Below are 13,425 nucleotides of genomic sequence, written 5' to 3' on the forward strand. Positions count from 1 at the left end.
CTATTAACGCTGGGCCAGTCAGCGACGCCTTCATCCTGTGAATTATATATTTTAAAAATCTATCGCAAGGTATCACGAACAAGAGAATATATTCTAAAATTCAGGTAACACTTCTTCAAAAAAAAACTGTAATATAATTCTGGATCTCACTCTGAGATTGTGGGATAAATGAAGCGACCAGAACAAAGTTTGGCGAATGTTTGTCTGAGCTGGGCGAGAACCTGAGCAGAGTTGAGTTAATGGACTTGAGTGAGGCTGGAAACAGCCACGGATCTGATTGAAGAGAGGAGCTGGTTCTGGGCTACATTATTCCTGATGCTCATAGCCCCCTGATTATAACACTTCCACTAATATTTTTTTTAAAAAACAAGTTTTACATGTTTAGATTATTGGTTACATTTGTTAAAGACGCAAATGGCTGAGGAGCACACACACATATTTTACTGTCCAACAAACCCCTCTTCTCCCCCAACAAGCACAGTTCGAATTGCTCGCAAATGTTTATTTTATTTACAAGCACTGAATTGCCCAACATTAGGCAGGGCAATGTTAGTCAGTTCCCTGAGATAGTGTCAGTGATAATCTTTGTCACAAAGTCGATGTATTATGCAAACGTTACTTTAGAACGCTCAAGTCATTATTCGCAATGATGTGTTTTATTGTGTAAAAAAAAAGTGCGAGTCTTTTTACTGGATGCAGGGGGATTGCAATATATCACGAGCACATAGTGATAAGATGAGAACATCACCCGGACCACTAACCTTAGCTGACATGAACTTAAATAAACGAAAATCGATATGACTTATTAACAATTTTCTGCACAGATTAGAACGGGAATGCGACCCGGACCATTATTATATCCTGCCTGCTACGGGGAACAAAGCGATGTCTTTAACTTATGATTAGTTTAATTTGACTAGTTTGGAAAATAGACAGTTTCGTTTTTCTTAATTACACCGGAAGAAGCTAAGACTGAGGTTGATTTAATTAAAAACGGCGTGTGGCGTCCGATGACGAATATATAATGGGGGTGAAGTGTGTGTTTGAGAGAGAGAGAGATAACTTGTACTGTCCACAAATCAAGTGTTCGGAAAGACAGAGGGGATGGGCTATGAACTTGGCGAGCAGATAGGTCATCCTCAATAAGCGAGAGCAGATCGTTGGACTCCTTGGATAAAAACAGCTTTCAATTGCAGTGTGCTGTCAGCCAGAGACCGTATATAACGTTCAAGACAAACCCTTAGATTCTGCGCCGCAACACCCCAGGCATGGCACTGTGCTCCCGTTACACCACTGCGAGTGAAGCTGTAGAGTCTCGGAGGAGGTTGAAACGTTCAGAAACGAGTGGGATGGTAAAGGCCGCGATTTCAGAGTAAGGGTCCCTCTCAATCCCATCCCCTCCCCAGCTCCAACCCCGAAACAATAAGCAATTCCATGTGACTCCTGCCCATTTTGACGCTGACGTTTTCTGGCTGTGTTTAAAGTGATTAACTTCCTCATAAACGTTCAAATTGCATTTTATTTCGAAGTCGCGAAATCCACATAAAAAGATAAAGAGGGCGTGTGAGCCACAATGAGCTGCTTTTGCAACTAAAGCGGAACCTGAAATTCTTGTTAGTTCTGACAGCTGACACTAGCTTTTGATAAGAGATAGTGAGGACTGCAGATACTGGAAGTAAGTGACGATAAAACGTCGACTTTCCTGCTCCTCCGATGCTGTGTGACCTGCTGTGTTTTTCCAGCTCCATACTTTATCGATACCAGTTTTTGGTAAATTCAGCTGCCCAATCAGCCGGCTGGAGGGACCAGAGCGAGAAGCCCAGGACAGACCTTTGTTAAATAAACGACAAAGGTGAAGGTTATAAATACAGATGTTCAAAAATATTCGCAAATAACTACCATCTGGATAATGAGTATTCAAAAGGCATCTGGATGGGTGTATGAATAGGAAGAGTTTAGAGGGTTATGGGCCAAACGCTGGCAAATGGGACTGTTCTAGTTGCCCCATTACAGGAAGGATGTGGAAAAGGTGCAGAGGAAATTAACCAGAATGTTGCCTGGTCTAGAGGAAAGGCTGAAAGACTTGGGTCTGTTCTCATTGGAGAGAAGAAGGCTAAGGGGGAATTTGATAGAGACATACAAGATGATCAGATAGGGTAGACAGTGAAAGTCTTTTTCCTAGGATGATGAGTCAGCTTGTACGAGGGGGCATAGCTACAAATTGAGGGGTGATAGATTTAAGACAGATGTCAGAGGCAGGTTCTTTACGCAAAGTGATAAGGACGTGGAATGCCCCACCTGCCAGTGTAGTTACCTCAGCCACATTAGGGAGATTTAAACAATCCTTGGATAAGCACATGGATGATGATGGGAAAGTGTAGGGGGATGAGCTTAATTGACAGGTCAGCGCAACACCGAGGGCGGAAGGGCCTGTTCTGCGCTATTTTGTTCTATGTTCTATGACATCTGGTTGGCACGGACAGGTTGGACTGAAGGGTCTGTTTCCGTGCTGTACGGCCCTCTGACTCTCTGAGTAAAATTGCCCGGGATGATTTAAAAATTCCACTGGACGGTGAGGGGAGTGATTTTTTCTCTCCCTGTCTCGGAGCTAGTTAAATTTTAGAAAGTGGCTTGGTTGACTCTGTGTTGTAAAACATCATGTTAAAGAATATCAACAGATCATGACTGTATGACTCTAACAGGCTGTAAACCCGTGCAAGTAGGTGCAGAACAGCACTACAGAGAGTGTGCTTAACCACAGAGTGCACAGAGTTCCCTTTACAGGCCAGGCGTGTCTACAATCTCACATTCAGCGTTTGAAGAAAGAGTTGTACATGTAGCGGAATCTATGCGGGACCCCGCACTGAAAAGTGATTGAAACCTATGAATTTAACTTATCTTATGATTATAGGTTTTGTGTTTGGATAGGGCACTGTTTGTGTGCGTTGCTTCGTGACCTGGTTCTGTTGCAATCTTCCTCTGTTAAAAAATGACCTCCCACGACCTCCACCACTTGGAGCTGACGGCTTGATGATGCTTCTCACAGTCCGGTAAACGACCGTTCAGCCCGTCGTGTCTGCACTGGTTAAAAGCTCCGATCCCACTTGCCCTATACCCTCGTGTACCTTGCGTCGCAAGTGCAATGTTATGAGGGTTTCTGCATCTACCGCCTTTAAAACCAAATTCCCACAACGGTTGCTAATGGCTGCAGACTAGACTGAACGCTTTCACTTAGAACTTCAATCCTTACGAATTAAATATTAGTCCCCAACACCGCCCTGTTCCTTTAACCATTCCCCCAATCCCCACAGCCCTCGCCCAGATGACCCTCCAGCGGTCAGGTTAAAAACACAGGAGAACTCTCCAGTCTAACACCCCCCCGACTCCGCCAAAATCAAAGGATGTATTTTGATCCTCGCGCCTTTAAACTCATCCCTGTTTAATCTGTTTGCCAGGCACTGTGAGAAGATCACATGCTAAAACACAAACCCAGTCGCAAGATTGGAGAGGGCTACAAATGTCCAGGTTCTTGCTCAATTGCACAGTCCATCCCGGATCCAAGGGGTATTGGGTGAGAAACTCCTCTGGCGTATTCACGCATCTCCCATTGTTATCACAGAGGTTCTAGTCTTTTCCTGTTAATCCAAACAATGAGCACCCCATAAGCATTTGCAAGGCATATTGCTGATGCCGATATTTGTCAGGTTTGAGACAAGTGAATGTTCATTATGTGCACGAATCGCTGTATTTGCGATACTATACATGGGAGTCCTTTCCCAGTTATGCCTATGTGTTTGAGTATTTGCGTCTGCGTGCAAGTGAATGCTTATGTCTCTGAAGGTGAGGGCGTGTCTGTGTGTATGTCTGAGAGAGTACATGAATGGCTCTGTAGAGGAGTTTGGATGGAGAGTGTGGTGCTGGAAAAGCACAGCATTCAGACATTATCCAAGGAACAGGAGAATCAACGCCTTTACAAGATGTTCCAAATCTAGTGGCAATAAAAACGGTCCAATTGCAGCATTCTCAATTCAATATACCTAATAGTTCGATGCTATCTAAAAACCAGCTGCACTGAGTGGGACATATACTTGACACTAGACACCCAGAGCAACTCTTCTGAATACGGTCAAGGCAGATAGACAATAAAAATGTTTTAGGTTCATTCTCTGAGTATGCCTGAAGAGGTTAAAGATCTCTGCTGACTCATTCAGATGCCTGGCCTGCAACCACATAAAATGAAGTTTGACCAAAGACATTCATAGGTAAAAATTAATGCAGTGAAGAGAGCATATTGAGTTCCAAAGACTTTACGTGCCTGGACTTGCAAGTGCTACCTCAATTATGTGGCACACCTGTCAACCACATTACGAAGGCTTAAGCTCACAATCTTCAATTACTTATAGACCAAATAATGGTTATTCTTCACCCTACTTTCCACCTAACCAACCCCCCCTCCCCCCCCCCCAACCCTTTATAAAGAAGTGAGTCGGATCTGTTTGAGGGGAGAGATTGGACATTTAAATCAAATCAATCCTGAATAGACTAAGTGCTTATTTTTGAACTGTGGTCACTATAGAAACTGATAACTGTTAAGGTCTCAGATGATGGTATGCTGGTCAAGTCAGTTCCCATCTTGAAACCTTGCTTGACAGATCATGTGCATTTTTTTTCTTCAGTTCATTAACATGGATGTAAATATTCACAAGAAGCTGCAGCTGTTCTTTAACAACAGAGTGTAACATTATTACACAAAATAAAGACGTCAATCAAACAAAGCCATTTATGAGAATTAGAATGATCTTAACACAAATAGCAAAACAAAGTTTCCGCACGTTACCCAATATTATCCTTTTACAATTCGAATTAATTTCTGAGAAATTTTACTTCTATCTCAACCCTAAGTTTCAACTTAATCATTTCAGTAGCTTGGTTTTCACAGATCTCAGAAATTAATAATAAAATTGTCTAAGTCTGGAGTATGAACCTTTCAATAACTCTTATGGCCTAAGGCTCTTCAGTGCTAAGAATTTCTATCCACTTCTCTTGGTTTGGAAGCTTCACAAATGAAAGTATTTTGGAAACAGTGACCGCTTCTTCAGAACCAAAGCTTGACTCTCCAGTTTGCAGAAATTTTCACTCTTCTGAACTAAACTCCATGTTCTTTTGGGCTTAAATTTTGAACCGTCTGTTCTGATGTCAAACTCCTCTAATTCCTTAAAATGTTTACCTGTCAAACTGAAAAACAAACATTTACCCATTCACACTACAGTGGTCCTGCCTGGGACTTGACTGTAGTCTCATGCTTTTTCAGCTTTTAATCATTTAGGTAACTATTCCAAATGACTTTTTGACCTCTTCTTTTAAATTAAAAAAAAACATTTACAGAATGGACACACATCAATCTACCAACCATTTTAAATGTAAATTGTAATCATAACATATTGTATATACTTTTGATCACCTGTCCTACCCACGCAGAGCAAATAGAGTGAGATATACAGCATTGAACCCAACCCTTCAGTCCAACTCGTCCATGCGATCAGATATCTAAAATAATCTAGCTCCGTTTGCCTGCATTTGGCCCACTAAACTGTTCCTATTCATGGACCCATCCAGATTTTTTTTTAAACATTGTAATTGTACCAGCTTCCACCACTTCCTCTGGCAGCTTATTTCATACACGCACCACGCTCTGTGTAAAACAGTTGCCCTTTAGGTTCCAATTAAATCTTTCCCCTCCTAACTTAAATCTATGCCCTCTAGTTTTGAACTCCCTGCCTTGGGGAAAGACTTTGGCTATTTATGTTATCCATACACCTCATGATTTTATAAACTTCTATAAGGTCATCGTTCAGCCTCCAACGCTCCAGGGAAAACAACCTCAAAAAGGACTAATGATATCAACTGTTGTAGCTGTTGTCCAAATTGGAGTGGAGATGTTTTACTAGACAGCAGAGGATGCCTCATATTAACAGTGCATTAATGGCACTTTGGATAAGGCAGTATTCCCTCAGATGAACATGTCTCCAGAGTGGGGCTGATACAGAGACAAGTACAGAACCACCAAGCTAAAAACAGACCCCAATGCTCGATAATCAGATACCAGAGCTGAATTTGTGCACTGTAATCCTGAATGTGGTTGCCAATTGTCCAGCATGCTTGGATACAAGAGGATCCAATGAGGTTTTCCAGAGAATATCATGAAAGATGGATTGGCTCTTATTTAGCGCACTGCCATTTTGGGGTTGTCAAGTTGCATACAAGATAATAGAAGCTACATGCAAGAAGTAACCAATGGTTAAACCATAAGACATGAGAGCAGAAGTAAGCCATTCAACTGATTAAGTCTGTTCCACATTCAATGAGATTCATGACTCATCTTACAATTCTCAAGTACACTTACCTATCTTTTCCTCACATCTGTTCATTACTTTGTCCACTTGATAATTGATGGATTGCAGTGCAATTCGTCATCCACACTACCTGCCACAACCATCACATCTCCCCTCTCCCACCTTTGCCCCACCTTGTGTTTAGCTCTCCTTGTCCTACTCAAAGACAAGCTTAAAAATGAAGAAGAAACTGCCAAACAAATAATTCACATGATTAGCATCAGCTGAAAACACACCTGGAACACTTCCAGACAGTGGTTTAAAAACTTTGGTGTGCCAACATTATGCAAACTCTATGCTACAGAACCCAGTCTAAGCTGAGAGAAGCCTGATAACTACCTTTGAAAACCCACCACTGTGGTTGACAGGGCCCTCAGCCGTGTCCGACCCATCGTCCACACTTCGGCCCTCATCCTCTCTCTCTCTTCCCTCCCATAACAGCGAGGGCTCCCTTTGTTCTCACCTACTACTACACCAGCATTCATATCCAAAGGATCTTTTGCCATCATTTCCAACACCACTGGACCCTTACTAACCTCTCCTCCCTGGTCAGTCTTCCACAGGGACTGTTCCCTCCGGTTATCTCGGCTCACACCTCCCCCATCCTAATACGTCCCCACACCCCCATAACATCTTTCCAGATGTAACAGCCGTGTTCATTTTCTCCCTTCGCACTATCGAAGACAAACCTTCCACTTGAAGCAGCAATTTACCTATACTTCACTCAATCTAGTCTCCTATATTCACTGCTCACAATGTGGTCGTCTCTACACTGGAGAGATCAAGTGCAGACTGGGTGACTGCTTTGTAGAACCACCTGTTTCTTTCTGTAAAAATGACCAAGCTTCCAGTTGCCTGCCATTTCAACACACCATAGTGTTCCCAGGCCAACATCTGTGTCTCGGACTTGCTACAGTGCTCCAGTGAAGCTCAGCACAAACTGGAAGAACAGCATCTTAGTTTCCACTTGGGAACCCTGCAGTCTTAAGGAATCAATATCAAGTTCAATAATTTTAGAGCTTGAGCACCTTCTGCTATGTCCTTATTCCAAACACCATACATCAGGCCTTGTCACCACATGAGCTGCTACCACAAACCCCAACTACTAATAGCCCCAATTAGCAGCTATTCATTCTCCCAGACTGTACTTGACCTATTCCTTCATCTGCCCAACTGTTTTTCTCTCTCTCTAGACTCCATCTTCACCTATTGTTTATTATTACCCTTTCTCAACACCTCTTCTCTATGAATATATACCAATCTTTTCCTTGCTATGATCAGTTACATAGAAGGATCGCTACATGTGAAACGTTAACCCTGCTTTCTCTCCACAAATGCTGCCAGACCTGCTGAGTATTTCCAGCAATTTCTGATTTTGTTTCTGGGAATATATATTTGAATCCAATGATGAATGGGCTGAGAAATGGCAGATAGAGTTTAATTCAGATAAATGTGAGGTGCTGCACTTTGGGAAAGCAAATCTTAGCAGGACTTATACACTTAATGGTAAGGTCCTAGGGAGTGTTGCTGAACAAAGAGACCTTGGAGTGCAGGTTCAAAGCTCCTTGAAAGTGGAGTCGCAGGTAGATAGGATAGTAAAGGCGCCGTTTGGTATGCTTTCCTTTATTGGTCAGAATATGGAGCACAGGAGTTGGGAGGTCATGTTGCGGCTGTACAGGATATTGGTTAGGCCACTTGGAATATTGCGTGCAATTCTGGTCTCCTTCCTATCGGAAAGATGTTGTGAAACTTGAAAGGGTTCAGAAAAGATTTATAAGGACGTTGCCAGGGTTGGAGGATCAGAGCTACAGGGAGAGGCTGAACAGGCTGGGGCTGTTTTCCCTGGAGCGTCGGAGGCTGAGGGGTGGCCTTTATAGAGGGTTACAAAATTGAGGGGCATGGATAGGATAAATAGGCAAAGTCTTTTCACTGGGGTTGGGGACTCCAGAACTAGAGGGCATAGGTGTAGGGTGAGAGGGGAAAGATATATAAGAGACCTAAGGGGCAACTTTTTCACACAGAGGGTGGTACGGGTATGGAATGAGCTGCCAGAGGAAGTGGTGGAGGCTGGTACAATTGCAACATTTAAGAGGCATTTGGATGGGCATATGAATAGGAAGGGTTTGAGGGAAATGGGCCAGGTACTGGCAGGTGAATCCTTCCCCCACTGACACCTCAGTCACCTGCCCTGCCTTATTTCCCTAGTAGGTCAAGTTTTGCACCTTTTCTAGTCGGTACATCCACATACTGAATCAGAAAATTGACTTGTACACACTTAAATTCCTCTCCACGTAAACCCTTAACACTATGGCAGTCAAAGTCAATGTTTGGAAAGTTAAAGTCCCCTACCATAACCACTCTATTATTCTTAGATAGCGGAGATCTCCTTACAAGTTTGTTTCTCAATTTCCCTCTGACTATTAGGGGGTTTATAATACAATCCCAATAAGGTGGTGATCATCCCTTTCTTATTTCTCAGTTCCACCCAAATAACAATCCTGAATGTATTTCCAGGAATATCCTCCCTCAGCACAGCTGCAATGCTATCCCTTATCAAAAATGCCATCACTCCCCTCTCTTGCCTCCCTTTCTGTCCTTCCTGTAGCATTGTATCCTGGAACATTAAGCTGCTAGTCCTGCCCATGCCTGAGCCATGTTTCCCTAATTGCTATGACATCCCAGTCCCATGTTCCTAACCATGTGCCGAGTTCATCCGCCTTCCCTATTAAGGCCCCTTGCATTGAAATAAATGCAGTTTAATTTAATTAGTCCTACCTTGTCCCTACCTGTTTGACTCGCTTCTGTTCTCAACTGTACCAGTCTCAGATTGATCTCTTTCCTCACTATCTTCCTGGGTCCCACCCACTTACTAGTTTAAATCCTCCCGAGCAGCTCTAACAAATTTCCCTGCCAGTATATTAGTCCCCTTCCAATTCAGGTGCAATCTGTCCTTCTTGTACAGGTCACTTCTACCCCAAAAGAGATTCCAATGATCCAAAAATGTGAATCCTTCTCCCATACACCAGCTCCTCAGCCATGCATTCATCTGCTTTATTCTTAAATTTCTGCCTAACTCCCTGTAATCTCCCTTCAGAATCTCAACCTTTTCCCTTCCTATGTCGTTGGCTCCAATGTGGACAATCACCTCTTGCTGGGCCCTTCTCCCCCATGAGAACATTTTGCACCCTCTCTGAGACATCCTTGATCCTAGCACCAGGGAAGCAACACACCATTCTGCTTTTTCGCTGCTGGCCACAGAGATCAATTGTGTTAGGGGATTCTCTAGTCAGAGGTACAAACAGTCTGTCTGTATGTACCTCGGATTAGAGAAGCCCCTAACACAATTGATCTCTTGGAACCCGACCTCCCCCTTATTGCATTAGAGCCAGTCTCAATACCAGAAACTTGGCTGTTCGTGCTACGTTCCCCTGAGAATCCATCATCCCCTATATTCTCCAAAATAGCATACCTGTTTGAAATGGGTATACCCAAAAAAGACTCCGGCATGAGCTGCCTACCTCTTACCTTTTCTGGAGTTAACTCATCTATGTGACTGTATCCGAGACTTTCCCCCCTTCCTATAACTGCCATCCATCACATATTGTTGCTGTTGCAAATTCCTCATTGCTTCCAACTGTCTCTCCAACCAATCTATTCGATCTGATAAGATTGGCAGCCAACAACATTTATGGCAGATATAATCTGCAGTAGCCCTTAAATTCTCTTTAAACTCCCACATCTGACAAGTAGTATATATCACTATTAAAGGCCATCTTTGCTCCTTCACAATCTACGGACCCAGAAATTAACACCGGCTTATTCCTCTACAAACACTGCCCCAGGTTAAATGAATAGTTATGGCTTATATTTTAAGTTTAATCAAGAGACATACCCCCAAAAACATAGAATCAAGAAAGAACCCACTCTACTCACTACTGCAGATTCTCTGTAGGCCACACTTAAAACAATGATTAACTTATCTGATTCTGTGCTGTGAACTTTGCCCAACAGTTCCTCCAAGATCAGTTGCGAATTTTGCTGTTTGTTAATTTTCCCAGATGCACTCCGATGTCCAACGATACATGAATTCAAACAGCAAAGGCAGTAACTGCGCAGGTTCTCTCTCGCCTGCAATGACCTCACCATCTGCTTCCTTTGTCTGTTCTTCTCCATTTTAGAATTGCTATCATTTGACTTTTTTTTCCCCCAAAGTTTCAAAATAATGCAACAGCATATGAAACAGTAATTGCTGCTCCTGGAATTAGAGGAAATCACCTCCAGCACCTCAAATCCCTCAAAAAAAGGAGCAGCTGTTACAGCCAGAAATTTTTCCCATCCTCCATCTTGGATTACCCAGTCCAGAGAATGTTCTGTAGGTTTATTTTACATTTGGAAGGGCTCTTATGAGGAATGGTTTTAGAGGTTATTCCTGCACCCATTGTTATTTAGAAATAGTAGACTTTTATTAAGACACAAGATTCTTAAAGAGTTTGAATGGATAGATGAAGAAAGAGTTCTTCCCCTTTTGAGAAAGTCTAGGAGCAGAGATCATAAAGTCAGAGTATGGGGTTACCCATTTAAGACAGATGAGGAGGAATTTCTTCAGAGGGCACTAAACCTGCACAACCTTTTACTGCAGAGTGCTGTCATGGCTGGGTTATTAAGTATAGTCAAAGTGCAGATAGATTTTTAACTCAGTAAGGGAACTATGGGTCATGGGGCAAGGCAGGAAAGTGAAGCTGATGGTTATCAGATCAGGCATGATCTCATTATATGGCAGAGCTGACTGGCCTACTTCTGTTCCTATATTTTATGGTCATTCTATTGAATGTTTCTAACAGTTATGCATTCATTGCAGAAGGCAGTAATTACTGTAGAGGTCAATTAAACTCTACAAAAAAAAAATACCCAAGCATTACCTTGGTCCACGACTAACTAATTTATAATTGCGCACAGCTCTTCCTAAATGAAGGAAACAAAAATAGCCTGCTCACTAGGACAAGGTCATCATTCTAAAGACATTAACCTCATTAAGTCTATGCTTCTTTAAATGGAAAAACCCTAGTGTTTTATGGTCTATTGTGGTAACAGCAATTAAACTAGCTAGCTTTTTGCATTCCCCAACACAACCTTGTTTCATCATGTGCACCTTTACTTTCAGTGATAACTTAGAGACCACCAACTTTGGTAAGTCGTGTGCAAAACCAGATACCAACATATTTTTATTATTTTGAGCATCACTCAAGTGCATTCTTCAATCTGAGATGAAGAATGTCAGAGCCAAATGAAGATGCTTCTTGATCTAGTGTTATGAGACACTGCCCATGAAACAGTAAAGCTTCCAGATATCGTGAAGTGGGCTTATTAAAAATTGTTTATCATCACCCATTTATCATTAAATTTAAACTAAGAAACCACTCAAGATAGTATCACACTAACTATAGTTGAACATTCATTAAAGACACCCATCCTGCAGCCTTTTAGAGTCATAGAGATGTACAGCATGGAAACAGGCCCTTCGGTCCAACCCGTCCATGCCGACCAGATATCCCAACCCAATCTAGTCCCACCTGCCAGCACTGGTCCATATCCCTCCAAACCCTTCCTATTCATGTTCCCATCCAAATGCCTCTCAAATGTTGCAATTATACCAGCCTCCACCACATCCTCTGACAGCTCATTCCATGCACGTACCACCCTCTACGTGAAAAAGTTGCCCCTTAGGTCTCTAATATATCTTCCCCCCCCCTCACCTTACACCTATGCCCTCTAGCTCTGGAGTCCCCAACCCCAGGGAAAAGACTTTGCCTATTTATCCTATCCATGCCCCTCAATTTTGTAACCCTCTATAAAGGCCACCCCTCAGCCTCTGACGCTCCAGGGAAAACAGCCCCAGCCTGTTCAGCCTCTCCCTGTAGCTCAGATCCTCCAACCCTGGCAACAACCTTTTGATTCTTTTCTGAACCCTTTCAAGTTTCACAACATCTTTCCAATAGGAAAGAGACCAAAATTGCACGCAATTTTCCAACAGTGGCGTGACCAATGTCCTATACAGCCGCTACATGACCTCCCAACTCCTGTACTCAATACTCTGACCAATAAAGGAAAGCATACCAAACACCTTCTTCACTATCCTATTTACCTGCGACTCCACTTTCAAGGAGCTTTGAACCTGCACTCCAAGGTCTCTTTGTTCAGCAACACTCCCTAGGACCTTACCATTAAGTGTATAAGTCCAGCTAAGATTTGCTTTCCCAAAATGCAGCACCTCGCATTTATCTTAATTAAACTCCATCTGCCACTTCTTAGCCCATTGGCCCACCTGGTCCAGATCCTGTTGTAATCTGAACCCGCTTCGTTGTCCACTACACCTCCAATTTTGGTGTCATCTGCAAACTTACTAACTATACCTCTTATGCTCACATCCAAATCATTTATGTAAATGACAAAACGTAGAGGGACCAGCACCGATTCTTGTGGCACTCTGCTGGTCACAGGCCTCCTGTCTGAAAAACAACCCTCCACCACCACCCGCTGTCCTCTACCTCTGAGCCAGTTCTGTATCCAAATGGCTAGTTCTCCCTGTATTCCATGAGATCTAACCTTGCTAATCAGTCTCCCATGGGGAACCTTGTCGAACGCCTTACTGAAGTCCATATAGATCACATCAACTGCTCTGTCCTCATCAATCCTCTTTGTTACTTCTTCAAAAAAACTCAATCAAGTTTGTGAGACATGATTTCCCACGCACAAAGCCATGTTGACTATCCCGAATCAGTCCTTGCCTTTCCAAATACATGTACATCCTGTCCCTCAGGATTCCCTTCAACAACATGCCCACCGAGGTCAGGCTCACCGGTCTATAATTCCCTGGCTTGTCTTTACTGACCTTCTTAAACAGTGGCACCACATTAGCCAATCTCCAGTCTTCCGGCACCTCACCTGTGACTATCGATGATACAAATATCTCAGCAAGAGGCCCAGCAATCACTTCTCTAGCTTCCCACAGAGTTCTCTGGTACGCCTGATCAGG

This window comes from Chiloscyllium punctatum, chromosome 49 (assembly GCF_047496795.1).
Source record: "Chiloscyllium punctatum isolate Juve2018m chromosome 49, sChiPun1.3, whole genome shotgun sequence".
Lineage (NCBI taxonomy): Eukaryota > Metazoa > Chordata > Chondrichthyes > Orectolobiformes > Hemiscylliidae > Chiloscyllium > Chiloscyllium punctatum.